General features: G+C 44.6%; 1 protein-coding gene across 3 annotated transcripts in view; it reads left to right on the plus strand.

The window, feature by feature from the left end:
* TBC1D12 (TBC1 domain family member 12) overlaps window positions 1-17,136 on the plus strand; it is a 244,564-nt gene that overhangs the window by 130,155 nt on the left and 97,273 nt on the right. The gene's annotated exons all lie outside the window — the stretch shown is intronic.

Genomic DNA, 17,136 nt, shown 5'->3' on the forward strand with positions numbered 1-17,136 from the left:
CCTGAGTGCTGATCTTAAACTGTGACAGCACAACATTGCCAGTGACATGTCGCCTTGCAGAGTTAGAAGAGCTAGTGCAGCAGGTTTAAAGGTCATTGACTTTATTTGTATTAATGAGTTAAAGGGTGACTCCATGATCGAATTGTAATCTGCCTTTAGTCTCAATTTGTTTCATACGTTTCTTTTTTTAAATTTTGTATACGACTACATATTGTTAGTTCCATGGATTAAACGTGTGTGTGTGTGTGTCTGTCTCTTGTGATCAAGGCAGGGGATTCTGCCGAAACGCACCATAGCCCTCGTATGTATGCAAATGTAATAATAAAAAATCTTGGAGGAAAATACCTGTGTTGCTGTGTCGGATTCCAGTGCTGAGTGAAGACGCGCTGGATTTTGTTTTGATATATATAGGCCATCTTTGGGGTTTACACTATGATACCTTTGTGGTTTTTAGAATTAATTATAATAGTGTAATGTAGGATTTAGTAGCAGTAGCACTTTAAATTAGTCAGGTTTTGACAATTTTTGCACTTTATAGGCATATGGCACTTTTTTGCATTATTGCACATTGGAATATAGCACTTTGTTCCTCCATTATGCATTTACGCAGGAAGGTTTTTTTTTTTTTTTTTTTTTATTGAAACATATCTTGAGATACACACTGCAGATCCATACGGTTTCAAAAAACATGAACAAAAGACACAGAGAGCAATAAAGCAACCAACTTAAAAATTAAAGACAATGAAGAATTACATTATTATTTTAAGAGGATCCCAGAGCTATTTATATTACATTGCCACAGTTTCAACGTAGATTTCCCTAAATTAGTACCCTAACCTCATCCCCTCCTCTACTCCATCCTAGCTTCCCTACTCCATTCAGCCATAAATGCCCAGATCTTCCTCCCCCTAGCTCTAGAGCCACTGAGCTATCATAGCCAAGAACCAGTAGAGTTGGTGTTATTTTGAGCCTACAGCCAAACCGAGATTCCCAAAAGCGCAACAAACCTTCTTTCAGGGGGGCGAGCTTCTCGCAATCAAAAAACATATGAAGCAGAGTAGCAGGTCCTAGCCCACATCTCGGACACTTATCATCAGCCCTTTTTCCCCATAAGAATAATTTAGCAGGAGTGAAGTAAAGATTAAACAGTGTTTTATATACTTGAGCTTTTAAGCTCGAGGATACCAAGATGAAAGACATTTATAAATATCCACATCTGGATTCCCCAACTTAGTTACCCAGGATGCCTCTGTCTTTTCCAAATCGTCTGGGCTTTTTTCAAGAAGTAATGTATAGAAATCTCTAATCCTGCAAGAGTCCTTTGCTGCTGTTTCCAAAAGTAGTAACTTAGCCAAGCTAACTTTGGGTCGCCGTAAATTAAGGATGTTCTTAATCTGTATAAATTTAAAATATTGATTATCTGAGATTCCAAACATCAATTGTAATCTAGGGAATTGGAAATCTTGTCCTTCCCCACAAAAATCCGCTATTGTTCTTACCCCATATTTTTCCCACTTTTTCCCCATAGCATCATTAACCAAACGGGGCAGCAGTTGCGAACGCCAAAGAGGAGTATATCTAGAGAATCTCGGAATCTCCATGAATTTAGCAATCTGTTTCCAAACTTTCCATGAGCTAAAAATAACTTTGAACCGGATCTTCTTGTAATAGCTGGGTTCCAATTGCCGTAATAAAAGCCCCCGCGCGTCCTTCCCCATGGAGAGCTCATAGATTGTCGGTATTCTCTGTCCCAAAGGTACCTCCTGAGTGTTATTTGTAGATAATAGTGGGGTAATTTGCTGTAGAAAAGCTGCCCAAAAATATAAAGTAACATTAGGAACTGCAAGTCCCCCCCTATCCTGAGGTAATGCTATATATTTCGCAGCTCTTCTGATCTTTCCGTATTGCCATAGGAAGCTGGAGCAGATAGATTCCAATGCCTTTAATAGATTATCCTCAACGAGTAATGGAATTGCCCGGAACAGGTATAATATTTTGGGTAAAATAGTCATTTTTAAATAGTTCCCTCTCCCAATAATGGATAGGTGTATCCCATTTAACCCTCCTTAATTCCTTTCCTATATTATTGATCAAAGGTTCAAAATTGATTCTAGTAATTTGTTCAACGCAGGAAGGTTTTTAAGTCGGAGTATTTAAATTGATTAGGCATGATATTGCACATTAAAATTGGTTTACGGGTAATTTTTGCGAAATTTTGCACAATTTTGGGCTTAGTAATGGTAGTAATTTCATGTTTATGACATGCTTTGTACTATTGACTATCTAATTTATTAGCCCTATTTAATCATTCAATCATTGGCTTAACTATTTATAATGATATAATTTTTTATATTCCATTTTTAAAGTGGCCTTTAAGAAAGATAGATTTGCTTGATTTACAAGGTGCATCCCGTTTTACATGCATTTATGCAGTTATATTAAACCATTGCCTTTTGTTATATGTTATATATGCTGATCCGATGTGCTTAGAAAACCGACTTTCTTTTGCAAGAAAATGAAGTTCCAGTATGTCTTCTATGTTAATTTATCACATGGTGACATCACAAACACACAAATGTGTTAAAACATGGCGAACGGCGTTTACACTGACCTGTGAGCAAGGGCACTAGGTGCCCAAAACGCGTCAGTCTTGAGGAGTATAATAAATATATATATATATATATATATATATATATATATATATATATATATATATATATATATATATATATATACACATATACATATACATACCAAGGTGTATTGAAGAATGAGTGAGTGCATTAGTGTCTGAATGGATGATTTAGTAGGTGCGTGACTGACTGTATAAGTGAGTGATTAAACGTGTCTTACTGAATGCATGCTTTAGTGACTAATCTGTGTGAATGTCTGTATCAGCTTGTCAGTTGGTGTGTAAGCGGCTGCCTGGGTTGGTGAGTAGCTACATGAGTGTCTATATGGGTTATTGATTGGTTGTCTCAGTATCTGTATGGGTGTCTGGGTGGGTGGGTGGGCGGGGGTGGGGTGATTGTGCATAGATGTGTGAGTGGGTGATTCACTGGGTGTATGGGTTCAAGAGTGCATCTGTGCAGGGCTGTATGGGTGGGTGAGTGTGTGTTGGTGAGTGAATGGATGTCTCGATGTTACATGTGTGAGTAACTACATATGTGAAAGGCAGTATATGAGTGTTGGAGTATATAAATGACTATGTGAGAGTGATTGTGAGAGTGACTGTATGGATGAGTGTGCTCGTGAGTGTGTGCTTGTATCAGTGATCGTATAAGAGAGTAAGTATGTGTTAGTATCTGTGAGGTGGTGTATTTATAACTGTTTAGGTGAGTAAATGGGAGTTTGATTGATTCTTTTCATGACTGATTAGATGTGTGAATAACTCTATGGATGAGTGGTGGTGTGTCGAGGAGATGGTTCAGGGGACTCCAGGTGCATGACGATACCCATTATATTGCACTCTACGCGGACGACCTTCTCCTGTTCCTTGTCGACACCCGGGAGGTTTTGCTGGGAGCTAAGCGCCTCCTTCGACATATTGAAGAAATGGCAGGTCTGAGAGTGAACTGGTCAAAATCGTGCCTGTTCCCCACCTCCAAGACAGTTGAGGGTCCTCGGTATACCGAGGAGGTACAGTGGGAGTATACCTGTATAACATATCTGGGGACACGTATCTACCATGAACGAAAAGATCCGGTGGAGGGTAATATTGGCAGGGCTATACGGGGTCTTCAAGGCAGTATGGACTTTTGGCAGTCGTTGCCGCTGTCCCTGATAGGGCGGGTGGTGCTCCTCAAGATGGTGGCACTCCCCAAGCTGCTATATTATTTTCGGACGCTTCCTGTTTGGATCCCTGCGTCGACTTTTAAGCGGCTTCAACAGATGATAACGGGGTATCTCTGGCTCTCTGGCAGACGACGTGTAGCTTTGTGCACTTTGCTGCGCCTGAGAGGGGAGGGAGGCCTAGCAGTTCCGGATTTTGAGTCCTATTATTTGGCGGCCCAGCTGCAATGGTTGACTCAGGCGGTGGCCCGGGAGTTCCGGGGAGTGGGAGATGCTGCGGGGGGGGGGGGCAGATTTCTGCCTACGTGCTCTCTAGGATTATTTTACAACAGCCGCTTCACCTTGGGGATCTCCCTGGAGACATGCAAACTTTTCGGTTGTGCTGGAATAGGAGTCCTCAGAGGGCACGGATCGCCTGCCCATACGCCCCTGAGATCCCGTTGTTAATGTGCCAGCAGTGGCCTCATGGGGGCAACTGGTCGGCGCTTGCGGGATGGTGCGATTCGGGATTGACAGCTGTGGGAGATTTGTATGAAAATAATGCTCTGCTGCCTTATGCGTCCATCCGTGAGGGTTTTGATCTCCCTCGCGGTGATTATCTGCTGCATGCGGCCTTGGTGGCGGCTATTCAGCGGTGATGGAAAGGGGGGCTGTCTGAACCCAAGACATCAATGGCTTGCCAGTATGTGGTGCTGGCGGCCGGTACCATTAAAGCTGTCACTTGTTTATATCGACGGATGACTTATGAAAAGTTGCCCCCTCTTCTGAGGTTGAAGCAGCACTGGGAGGAGGACATTGAAGGGGAAATTCATGACAAAATCTGGGCTGAATTGGTTGAGTGTCCCTGGAAATGCTCCAGGAACGCTCGATTCCAACAGATCCAATTTTTTATTTTGCACAGGGCTTATCTTACTCCAGTCAAAATTAAACGTTATTTTAAAACACTCGCAGCACCCTGCCCCCGCTGCAACAGAGAGGAAGCGGATTTCCGCCATATGATGTGGGACTGTCCCCGAATTGGGACTTATTGGCGGGAAGTGTGGACACTGCTTTCTGATGTTACGGAGAGGGATACTGAATTTGGTATAGGTCCATGTTTATTACACTGGTTCCCCCACACCTCGAAGAAAAAACTAACTAGTAAATTTATAGACCTGGGACTAGTCCTGGCCAAAAGGGAAATTACTGCTAATTGGAAAGCTCAGCGAGGGACGAAATTGCAGAGGTGGAAGACTGAATTTATTCGGTGGGCAGAGTGCGAGGCGGCTCTCCGACTGCAAACGGCTGGCCGAGCTCATAGTGACAAAGCAATGGACTCTGCCCGTGCTTGGGGAGCCTTAACGGAACTCCTAAAACCCACAGATTCCGATACTGATGTGTACTCTGTACTTAGTGAATCGCAGGGCCTGCCCTCCTCACTGTCTGGTTAGACTGGTGTTGGAGAGTGGATGCTACCCCTATTAGAATACCAGCTGTACTATGTTATGAAAGTTTGATGTGTACCTTTCAGTTGTAAGATATTCTGTTATGGAGAAAAGAGCCGAATGCCCTGCTATGTCTCCAGCTAACAAATCATGCCGGGGGAGTTGTGGGAGGGGGATGATGGGAGGGAGAAGGGATTGTAGTATGTTATAGGCTTTGTTTTTTGTGCTCATCTCCTTTACTATGATCCGGAGCTTCCGAATGTAATACCTATTATTGCCCTTTATCACACTGTACCTTGCTACGGAACTGTGATGGTGGGAATTGTGGGTGAATCACCGCGAGATTACCCAGTGTAGTTGTGAGCACTTCCAATTGTAACCGGGGTTTACCGGAAAGATCGTGTAAGGAGACATGTGTATTAGAGACGATCAAGGCGAGCGGAAGCTCATGTTTGAATTGTTTGCGTGATTTAAGATGATAATAAACCTATTTAAAAAAAAAAAATGAGTGGTGGTGTGTGTGTGTCTGTAGGTGTAAGAGTGCAAATGGTGGTGCTGTATTGATGAGTGACTGCATGTATGAGTGACTGTATGGGTGAATGAGGGGATGTGCGTGTAGACCTAGCAATTAGTGAGTGGGTATGTAGTAACTGGTATTGGTGTCTATTGTTTCGAAAATGGTAGTCTGTATTTTAGAGTGGGTGTATCAAAGGTTATATTAGGGTGTGAGGAGGTGCATCAGATTATCACGTGGATTATGTCATCAGTGAAGTCACTGACCATGTCATGAGTGATGTTATATGTGACGTCATCAGCAGTGCATTGCGGGGGCGCGAGTTATAGTTAGCTCAACTAACTATAACTGCTGAATTTCTCTGGTTTTGTATGAGTGAAATGTCGAACTATAACATCCCTGAAACCTATGGTTTTTTCAGTGAATTTCAAAGGTTTTTTAATTGCCAATTTCAAACTATGCCTACATAGGTAGGACATATGCAGGAAGAGGAAGAAAGGTGCAGAAAGAAGGCAGAGAAATGCAGAAAGAGGCAACAGAAGTCCAGAAAGACAAACAAAGGTGCAGAAAGAAGCCAGAGATATGCAGAAAGAACCAACAGAGGGGCAGAAAGAGGCCTTGTTGCAAAGTCATCCTGTGCCCCAACTTTTTGCTGGTGGGTACTGGTGGCAACTGAGTCTGACTAACCAGTCCTAACCAGTGTTATGCTAAAAGACACTTAGAATACAGTGAAAACACCTACATACACTAGGGTACACTATGGGTTGGGTTATCCCTGTGATTGGCATAACCTCCCCTGTAGGGCCCTAGTACATAATAGGGCAGAGGGATTAAAACTACCTCTAAGTCAGAGGTGCAGAAAGATGCTTCTTGAACTAGTAGTCTCGTTTGCAGCGTGGGAGAGAAAGGGTGCTGGGCCTCCGACCAGCGCTCAGGAATTCCACTACGTAGGACTTACAGGAGGTACCAGGAGGGCTTCTTGGCCCCCTTAGGCCCCTCAGGAGTAAAGTGGACTTTATCCCCCATCCCGTAGTCTGCCAGGAGGTGCGTTTGCAGAGTGGTGGAGAAAGGGGGCGTGGCCTCCGAAGACGTCTTAGCAATCCTACTGTGTGGGACTTACTGGCGGTAACAAGAGTGGTAGTTGGCCCACAAGAACATCCTTGGGGGCCAACTACCCCTCCTATTACCTCCAGTAAGTCCCACACAGCAGGATTGCTAAGTTCTCATACCAGGCCACGCCCCATTTGCCCACAACTCTGCAAACGCGCTCTTGGATGGGGATTGAAGTCCCCTTCACTGCTGGCGGTCCTTAAGGGCTAACTAGCCTACCTCTTACCTTCAGTAAGCCCCACACAGTGAGATTGCTGAGGGGTGGGCACAGGCCACACCCCCTTTCTCCACCACTCTGCAAACACGCCTCCTGGTGCGCTCTTGGTTGGGGGATGAAGTCCCCTTTCCTCATGAGGGTCTCGGGGAGCCAACTAGCCCACCAGGTACCCCCAGTAAGCCCCACACAGCTGGATTGCTGAGAGTGGTTCGAGGCCACGCCCCCTTTTTACACCACTCTGCAAACACACCTCCTGGTGCACTGCTGCTCAGGACACAAGAGGACCTCATCGCCCCACCAGCAGTGCACCAAGAGGCGCGTTTGCAGAGTGTTGTAAAAAGGGGCGTAGCCTCGGACCACCTCTCAATAATCCAGCTGTGTGGCGCTTACTGGAGGTACCTGGTGCGCTAGTTGGCCCCCAGGGTCCCCTCAGTATTCAAGGGGACTTAATTCTCCTACTTAGAACGTGCCAGGGGGCGCGTTTGCAGAGTGGTCCAGGGAGGGGGCGGGGCCTACGGCGAGATGCCGGATTAAAAAAAAAAAAAAATTAGAAAGGGGTTGTGTGGCCCCCCTAATTCAATGTTTTTTGGGCCCTAGGGACCCCATCGCCCAGGGCCTGCCACATTAAAAAAATTAAATTCTGCCAAGTGGCCCCCCTCCTAAGGCCAATTATGGACCGGCCTTCCTATGTTTTTTGTTTTAAAAAAAAAAAAAAAAAAAGACAAATTCCCGGAAGGTGGGCCGCATGGCCCCCCTTTCCTAGGCCACTTCTGGCCCCGTGGACCCCATCCCCGGGCCGGCCCTCAGGTTGCGGACCATGGGCGGAGCCCCAATGCCCCCTCTGTCCCTTCCGGCTCCCCACCTCCTGCGGGAGCCGGCATTGCTTTTGGGCAATGGGAGCTGCTAACCTGCAGCTGCCCTTGTCCAAAAGCAATTCTGCTTTGCTTTGTTGAAGCGAGAGCAGGTTTCCTCAATCTATCAATCTTGTAGCCCCCGGAAGGTGGTGGTCCTCTGGGCTTGGAGGGGCCCACGAGGCTCACCCCACCCAAAATTAATAATAGCCCTGGGGAGGTGGCAGTCCCCGGGGCTTGGGGGGGGCCACGAGGCCCCCCACCTTAAATTTTCAATGCCCCGGGAGGGGGAGGTGGCAGTCCCCGGGGCAGCGTGGGGGAGGAAGGAGCCCCCCCCACACAGTTTAAAATAAAGCACCGGGGAGGTGTTGGTCCCTTGGGCTGCAGGGGGGGACCGTGTGACCGCCCGCATATGATCATCTAAGACCTGGGAAGGTGGCGGTCCCTGGGGCTTCAGGGGCTCCCGCTAATTATTTTGCGCATTGTCCCCAGGACCTGGCCCTCCCGGGGCTTATAGATAACGAAGCGCTGGAGCCCACATTTCGTTTTTTTTTTTTTTTTCTGGCCGGATTCGCGCAGCCAGTGCGAACTCGGAAATTAAAAAAATAAATAAATGCTTCTTTTGGCCCTGGGGGTCCTTGTGGGACCCCCTGAGCAGGCATAGGCAGTCAGGGTGTTCCTACCCTGCCCCCTTTTCTTGTTTATCTTTGTTTTACTGTTACCGAGTCACGAGATGGCTGCACTTCCTGGTTTGGAGTGTTGGCAGCCAATCAGAATGAAGCGTTTCCTCGGGAGGGTTTGCGAACCCTCGGTGCTCAGATATCGATATTTTATTTTTTGAATTTCTCAGGAACTACTGAACGGATTTACACCATTTAAAAAAAAAAAAAAAAAAGTCGCTTTTTGAACCAAGAGCTACCTTTTTGCCAAATTTGGCGTAATTCCGTTCAGCAGTTCAGGCTGTAGCCTGTTCCAAAATTCCTATGAAAATTAACATGGGGAATACTCGTTTTGGGACCCCCATTTTTTCTCAGCCCCCGCTTGAAAAATCACCATGAAACTTTCAAGACAGGAGCTGACCTGAGTGAACCATTAGTTATGAAAATTTTGCGAAGATTTGTCAAACAGCACCAAAGCTATTGAGACAAAAGAAAAAACGCTTTTTTAATAGAAACAAGGTCCTAACTAGAAAGTTTTGGGGTGATCCGTTAAGCGAAGACTGAGAATAAAGGGATGTCCCAAAACACAGTCCCCATGCATTTTACAGTGACTTTTTTTTAACAGTGCGACTGCAAAAATCTGTTAAACGGTATTGCACCATACGTGTCAGGAAGCTAGATCTTGGTCCAGTAAACATGCTTTTTGTGATTTGATGTAAATCTGTTAAGTAGTTTTTGCGATATTCATGGAGAAAAATATTTCTATATCTGAATGGTTGTGTTCAAGGGACTCTCAAGAGTCCCTCAAACCCAATTTTAAACTAGAGCATTTGGTTTTCTTTTTCTTCTCTTTGGCCCATCCCAGTTTACCCATCTTGAGTTTTGCTTCTAGCGGGTTTGGTTCGGGGAGGTCTGTTAACTGGCGTTTATGTGTGTAGGGTGTGGCACAATTTGAGATGTTTATGGAGTTGTGTTTTGAATGGAGAGAATTGTTTGTAGCTCTTGGAATGAGTGGATCATATTACCCACCCAGACATCGCCCTACTCTGTGATGCAGATCCGGTCCCACTTGGTAAAGCCTTGAAGTTGTGCCGTATGCTTTCATTTTTGGCCCTGCCATGGCGGGGTTTAGTGTGTCAGGGTTATCTCACAACCTGATTCCTTCGCAACTCCCTGCAAGCACTGTAAGACCACTTTAGTGACATAAGGAAGATTTTGTGGGAGGAGGTCAGTCATCATATAAGATCCTCATCAGTCGGCCTAGGTTAGGCGAGATCACCCACTCACCTGTTAGCCAGTCGTTAATGATCTGCAGGTGTGCCTCTCTGTAGTAAACCTGGAGATCTTTCATACCTACCTGTCCACCGTTATAATCCGACTTTCTAAGTTTGTCATGGGTGATATGTGGCAAGCATCTGGGCAATAATAAGGAACGGATCATAGACGCCAGTTACATAAACCAGCTGTGTGGAAAGGGGAGGGTAAAGTTTTGAAATACTCGGATGATGGGGTGGAGCTTAATTTTAAATTGGGCAACGTTTGCTTATAATTGCAAAGGGAGTGATTCCCATTGTTGCAGGTCTACTTCCACACGTTTCGTTAGAGAGGTAAGGTTGAGGTCCCAGTTCTCATTTGGGTCTCTGGAAATGTTTATCTCAGGAATTTGAAAGCTGTATCCTGTATAAGTTTGGAGGTGGGCTAGGAGGCCTCCTTTGTCCTACCTTAGAGCGGGCAAGGCACCGATTTATAGAGGTTGACCCAGACTCCCGATGCCATTGCACGGTGCTTCAGGATTTCCATGCATCTTGAGTCTGAGGTCGGGGTGCAAGAGAAATAACCGAATGTTGGCTGTATAGAGTGAGATTTGGTCTTCTGTGCTGTCTGCCCATAGCCATCCATGGGTATCATAGCGTATTAGCCAGGCCAATGGTTCGATCGTGAGGGCAAAGAGAAGCAGTGATAGTGGTCATCCCTGCGTGGGAAGGGAGTCCAATAGGGCTCCATTGGCCAGCGTTGGTGCCCTGGAGTATAGCAGCCCTATATACCTACGGATCTGGGGGTCCGCTCCCATTTCCCTGAAGACCTCAAACACGAAGGACTACTGTGTTGAAGGCTTTTTTTCGAAATCGAGAAGAAGCAGGGCCAGCGGAACATCGAGCTCCCTCATGCTGGCCATGGCCACATGGATCCAACAGATGGTGGTGTGTACTGCCTCCCTGCACAAATCCATATTGGTCCGGGTGAATCCGTTGGAGTAGGACTGGTCGGAGTCTGTTTGCTAGGATTTTGACCTCTGCATTTATCAGGGAGATGAACCTATAAGATGCACAGTGGTTTGCTTGTAGGCCCGGTTTAAGCACGACCACGATGGAGGCCATATCCATTTCGAGGGGGAAGGAAGTGGCCTCTGTCCATCGCTTCTGTATAGAAGTTGAGCAGGTGAGGGGCGAGTAGCGTGGCACATTTGTAGAATTATTCCATTGGGAACATATCTGGTCCCGGTGTCTTACCTGAATGTAATCCCTGTATCACTTCACCAATCTACCCTTCCGTGATTGGACTGTCTAGAGCACGTCGGTCCGCCGGGGAAAGTGTGTCTAGAGGTATATATACTCATAGATGGGATGCTGTGTTCTCTTTGTTTTCTTACATGAGTTCAAAGTGTGCAGTAAAAACTGTCCTTATGTCAGCGGATTTCTGCAATGGGAGGTTGTGGTGGTCTAGTATTTCTGGGATGATGTGAGAGGTAAATTCCGGTGGCCGACCAGTACAACGATTTCCCTGATTTGGCACAGTGTTTGATTCTGGATTTTTGTTTACATAACTGAGAAATTCTCATTCTGATGATTGTGTCAGCTCACTGATATATTCATCTGACCATCCATCTGTGCACTGACTCACCAATGAATTATCCGTGCATTCAGCAACTCATTTCCCTCCATTCATGCACTCTCATCTGTCCATGCTTTCTCTATTTATTCACACAACACAGTACAGTACAGTAGACTTTATTCGATTGTAAACCATACAATCATAGAAGCGCAATTCATAAACATACAGTTAAAATCAAACCATCCATTTCATTTGTGAGACAAAAAATGTACATAAACAATATAAAACAAGAGTAACAGGCAGAATAAACATGTTAAGAATATAAATAATTATAACAAGGTAAAGTTAAAAATGCCTAACGGCAATAGCAGCATAATTATCCCTCCATACTTTTCCTGAAAGTAATTGCTAATTTCAGAAAACTGCATACAAATAAGGTGCAGTCACATTTCAGGAGTTGAAGGTAGTAAAGTGATGGTTTGATCTGTGCAAATTTCAGTTCTTTCAGGCATGGTTTAAGATATAGCCTCCGGGGTACTATGTAATAAGGGCAAATAAATAAAAAGTGTGCCAGATCTTGCGGAGACTTCCCGTCGCAGCCGCAAGCTGGCAACACTTGACCTTGATGGGCCCCACTCGGTACCGCCAGTAAGAGATGAAACAGGTCAAAACGGAACCTTGTTAATAGGTAACGTTCGTAGCCAGTCATAGACCATGACAGATATGGTTCAATTTGAAGACAGGTTTTAAGTAGAACATGTTTCATAACACTGTCTTTCTGGAGCTCAACCTCCTCCCGGACAAAATACCTGGTTGTCATGAATGTATTTTTCCCAAAAATGACATCTGATTTAGTAATAAAATTTGGGGTTAAAAACAGGTCAGGCCGTCCTATTTCAATAAACAATCGTTAATATACTTCAGCCATGGGACCTTGAACCTACCATCCCATGTTAAAGCTTCTTTTAATATATCATGGGTAAGAGGTATGTCGTTATTTAGCCAACAGTTCATCCAACACAATAGGGGATTTGCTGCTATTCTGTCACTAAGGTAGGGCACACCTAGCTCCTCGTGTACCGAGAAGTTTCAGGTTCCCCTTGGCAGCCTCAGTATCTTCTTCAGAAAGTTATTTTCTACAACCTCCAGGTCCCGCGTCTGGCTGTAGCCCCAGAGCTCGCTTCCGTAACAAGCAACGTCAACGCTCTTGGCCTGGTATAATTTAAGCAAGGCAGCCACCGGGCTATTGCCCATTTTTCTCGCGAAGCCAAGTATGGCTGCGTTAACGCGGGTTACCTCGCCCTTCTTCTTAAGAACAGCGGGGCCCCAAGATAATTGATGATCAAGAAGGACCCCGAGGTATGAAAAGGTTTTGGTAGTTGGAATTTTTTCACCATTTATGTTAAAAAGATTAGATTTTCGTGACCCCAGGCCTGTCTTCATAACATAGGACTTAGAGTTGTTAATACTTAGGCCTCGAGACTCTATGAAATCAAAGAAGGAGTTTAAAAGTATCTGAAGGCCGATTGCTGTCCTTGAAATAAGGACAGCGTCGTCCGCGTAGAGCAGAACTGGAACGCCTTTTCGGCCTACATAGGGGTAATCCGCTCCAGTTCTTAGCAAGTATTCCTCCAACTCGTTGATATACAAGTTGAAGAGGAATGGAGCCAGGATACACCCCTGTCGGACACCCCGGTTAATTCTGATATCCCCCGTCACTTTCAGGTCTTGGGTATATCGGACGTTAGCTCTTGTATCGGAGTGCAGGTCAGCCAGTAAGTTAATTAAATTCTGCTCAACGCCCATCTTTAACATGGTGTCCCATAGTTTGCCTCTGTCCACACAATCAAATGCGGACGATAAGTCCATAAAAGCCATGTGGATGGTTCCCTGCCGGGCCAAGGTGTATTTACCTATAATCAGATATAGGTTCAGACACTGAGTTACTCTCGAGTGGCCAGGTCTGAAGCCGTATTGTATTGGGGATATAACATTATTCTCATTTGCCCATGCAGTTAACCTGTTCAGGATTACACCCCCTACCACTTTGGCTACAGAATTGATTAAAGATATTGGCCTGTAGCATAACGGGCTACTACGATCACCCTTTTTAAATACGGGCACTATAGTCGATAGCCCCCACGACTTTGGACATCCAAAGACCGCAGCTGCATTTACTACAGCAGTAAGGACAGGGTCACATAATGAGATACAAGATTTAAAAAGGTCCGGAGGCAAGCCATCCTGGCCTGGAGCCTTATTACTAGTTAGTCCTTGAATGCCCTTTTCTATTTCATTAACTGAAAAGCACAAAAAATTCACCATAGGAGTTAAAAAGTCATTTTCTGCCTGTTGCTCATTGCTTTTAAAGATTGCACTAAAGTGAGTGACCCAGTCCTCTTCTGGGATGTTAGTACCAAGTGCAGTGTCACTGGGATTATCAAACAGGGGTTTATTAATAATTTCCCAGAATTTGCTGCTATTGCCCAGACTGATGGATCAAGCAGAGACTCCCAGGTACAATCCTTAATTTCTTTTTTCCGTTTAGCAAGTGATTTCTTGTAAATCAGTCGCAAGTTTTTAATTTGACCTGAATCTCTAGGTTTGGTTTTTAGCGCCTTTCTCAGGTCTCTGCTTGCCTTAGAGCATGCGTGGTCCATCCATTTAGAATTGTTTCTAACTTGTCCCTTCACTGGAACTATTAACATAGATCCTACTGATAACACCACAACCTCAAAAATGGCTAAGGATTGCTCTGGGGACATGGATGGTAACACACAAGCAGCAAGTTCCTCACCACATGACTTATTGATTTCAGTGTACAGGTTTTCATGATTTACCAAATACCATTTCAGTCGACGTTTACCATTTATACATTTTAAAGTTCCCCGGCCTTCACAGTTCATTCGCTGTTCGAATACACCCCCACCCAATCTGATGGTTAAGGGATTATGGTCACTGTAAATGTTCGTTTGAATGGTGAATCTGGAGGCCTGATTGGCAAGGTCAGCAGATAATAGTATATGATCTATAAAAGACCCCTGACCTAACCTTTAAATGTTGGGGCATCAAAGACCTTGGACTCAGGCACCATGGACATAGCTACAGATAGGTTATTTTCATTCAACAAATCGTTGAGACAAGTTCCACGCCTGGAGTGGTCAAAATGAAAACCATTCACACTATTACACCCCAAAGATCCCATGGGGGTAACTCTTGGGTTACCACATGGGTGTACATTAAAATCACCTGCGATCAGTAAGTTACGTGACAGTGTACCTGCTCCCTCTCTCAGCATCTCTTTCAGAAGCAGTATATTACATTCCCCTTGGCTGTTTATAGCATTGTAAAAATTAATTAAAGTCAGAGCATGTTTGCCTTTCTTCAATTCGAGCACCTGGATATTCCGATTTGCATGATGCCGATTACTTATTTGGCAGGAAAGTGCCAGATTAATGAAAATAGCCAGGCCCCCCCCTTTTGCTCTTCCACTAATTGAGGGGGCTGCTGGCCTAAGAAAGCTTTGGTAGCCCTCAATGAAGGCATTATTATCTTCCATCCATGTCTCTTGGAGGCATATAACTGCGTATTTCTTAACAAATGCCAACCATGCAGAGTCACATATTTTATCAGCCAAACCTGCTATATTCCAGGAGACTAAACTCGCATTACAAGCATCACCAGACTCTATTCCAGTGACGACTTCTATGGTTCTAGGTTCTAATAACCGATTAAATTGTTCTACGGGTGTGTCTCCCATAGTTTCTATTGTAGAAGACTTTGGTTCTACGTGGGTTGGGGGAAAATTAAAAGCCTCGGGCAGGTCATGCAGTGTACTAATGTGCTCATGTAATACGGAGCTGTCCGTTAGAGAGTCTACATCTAGCTCTACCTGATTGTTGTTATCTAATTCAACAGTTGAATTACCCACCACTATTCGAGATTCTAAACAGACTACAAGGTCACCCATCTTGTCCGTTGATAAAGGTTCTTCAATTAACCCTGAGACGACACCCACCTCAAGTCAGTCATTTTGGTCCAACCCGCTCAGGCATTGAAAGCGGTTAGCAGTTTCAGCCTGGGAGCTGTTTACCAAACTAAACGCCCCTTCTCTCCTCAATCTCCCTCCCCCATGGTGCACTAAAAAGTGCTCTAAATGCTGACTGTAAAAAAAGCCAAGAGGGCGGAGTGAAATCCCCTGGTCAATGCTGGGGCGGGATGTGGCTCGAATCAAAGCTGTTGTAGCAAGGTGGGGGGTACTAAAATTAATGATGACACAATCCCCAGGAATATTTTTAGGTGACAATCCGATCCAATTAGTTCTGGTAGTAGCCAGAATCTGATCTGCCATAGCCACAGGAAAGCCACACTCACGGTTAAGCCATGCCACGGTTTTATTTTTCAGGGAATCATGTGATTCCACGGAGCGATAAGGCCCATCCTCTCTGATAGGTGGCACATTAGTCAAAACTGCCACATAAGGTGCGCAATCTGGCGGCAGATTTGGTTGGGAGAGGCCATGGTTATTAAACTTACCCCTCCCAGGATTCCTAGTCACATTCCCCAGGGCATATGTAACAGCGTTAAGGGGGGTACCATTAGGGCAAGAAAGCGTGGCTGGAATAACAACACTAGCTACATCCCCAGAAATAGGTCGTATTAAACTGCCAACAAAGCCCTGCCGTTCAGTGGCAGGAATGGTCCTACTCATTGGCTGTGAGGGGGAAATCATGCCCGCACCTATCTGACCGGTATTGGATGGATCTTTAGAGGGATGCATACTTTTATCAGTCAAACCCGCAGTCCCAATTGCCACAGCGGGCGGTTGAGGGCTATTGATGGAATTAAATCCAGATTGCACCAATTTGCCCAATCTGTTCACTTCCCTAGATACAGCCTCGAGTTTATCTAAGAGTGGTAAGATAATTTTATCTAATTTGCTATCAATCATGCCAATTAGCAACTCAAGCTGATCTGGGGCCAGTGTCATGTGGGTAAAATTAACATCATTATTTGAACAGATATGCTCAAAAGAGCCTGCATTAGAGGCAGAGACAATGTTCTTTTTACTTTTACGGCCCCCTTTCTTGGGCAGAGCAGGTCTATTTAAATGTGACCCTGATCTTAACACACAACACAAAAGACAAACTTGCTGATCATTAAAGGAGGGCCTTCACTTTCCATATACTTTGACTTATTGGCTTTACCAGTGCTTGTCTTTTTTTATTTTTTATTCCTGTATGTTTAAACTATAATAGGTTACAGAATTTCAAAGTAAATGGTAGCTTTTCTTTGCACCAGTGAGAACCATATTTTCCTGTGGGTGCACTAAAACTAAAAAAGGTTTCTATATTTTGACATGAGGGCACTTACCTGCTGGGAAGCACCTGTTTTTTTCTTTGAAATGAAATTTGATTGTATTTTCTGTAATTTAAGTTTTTATTTGTAAATCTATGGCCACCATGATTGGGCAGCAGCCTATTTTCAATTTTTTTCCTTATATCCTTTTGTGTCCTATGCGTGTAATAAAAACATGTATCCATCGCACCAGCTTGCAAAATGCCCTTTCTATTGGCTCAGCTGGTACTTTTTTTAGGGTTTATTTAGGTGTGTTATTCAATTTCTTATGTAAATAGGTCCATGCTTATATGTTAGAGAGAATGTTTGCCATTGTAATCTAGATTTTTTTTATGGCCAGTTTTTTAATGGCATTCTTCTATGTAGACTACTATATTGC

The sequence above is a fragment of the Triturus cristatus genome, chromosome 1_2 (genome assembly GCF_964204655.1).
Source record: "Triturus cristatus chromosome 1_2, aTriCri1.1, whole genome shotgun sequence".
Lineage (NCBI taxonomy): Eukaryota > Metazoa > Chordata > Amphibia > Caudata > Salamandridae > Triturus > Triturus cristatus.